At 45.8% G+C, this 554-nt stretch overlaps 1 protein-coding gene across 1 annotated transcript in view; it reads left to right on the top strand.

Moving 5' to 3' along the window:
- The window catches only part of LOC106870193 (NACHT domain- and WD repeat-containing protein 1), a 49453-nt gene that overhangs the window by 10733 nt on the left and 38166 nt on the right, over positions 1 to 554 (top strand). The window lies entirely within an intron of this gene.

The following is a 554-nucleotide window of genomic DNA, read 5'->3' as shown; positions in this document are numbered from 1 at the left end:
TATAAGAGAATTTGACACAGCTGCCCCAAGCTGCGTCTCATTACGAGCCACTGGTTCGTCTGGTATCGTGGAGAGGAAAGTGTCAAGCCTTGTCTTGAAGACCTTCGCATCCATGTCTTGCATGTCCCTCAAATGCCTTGGCAGGGCACTGAAGAGCCGAGGTCCTCTGAAACCGAGGCCGCTGCAGCATCTCGCTCCTATGTGAGATGCAGTGGACGGCACCCCTGGCATCATGCAGTGGCGACCCGTGCGGGCACTCCTGCAGCACTTGATGCCAAAGTTTGGCACCAGTCCCTCCAGCACCCTCCATATGTACACCATTACACATCTCTCCCGCCCGCGGGATATTAATTAATATATGATTTTTTACCCCAATTTTTATATCTATCTATCTAGGTAGCTAGCTAGATAAATAGATAGATAGACATTGTATATCTGTTGATATAAACAAGGGTTTTGCTCCGCATACACATTAAAGTGCTCAATACTTCATTACGTGGAACGCAGTTAATTTGATAAATTATCACCGTTAAAATACATACATACATGTGTAT

The sequence above is a fragment of the Octopus bimaculoides genome, chromosome 4 (assembly GCF_001194135.2).
Source record: "Octopus bimaculoides isolate UCB-OBI-ISO-001 chromosome 4, ASM119413v2, whole genome shotgun sequence".
Classification (NCBI taxonomy): domain Eukaryota; kingdom Metazoa; phylum Mollusca; class Cephalopoda; order Octopoda; family Octopodidae; genus Octopus; species Octopus bimaculoides.
This window is presented reverse-complemented; position numbering and strand designations above follow the sequence as displayed.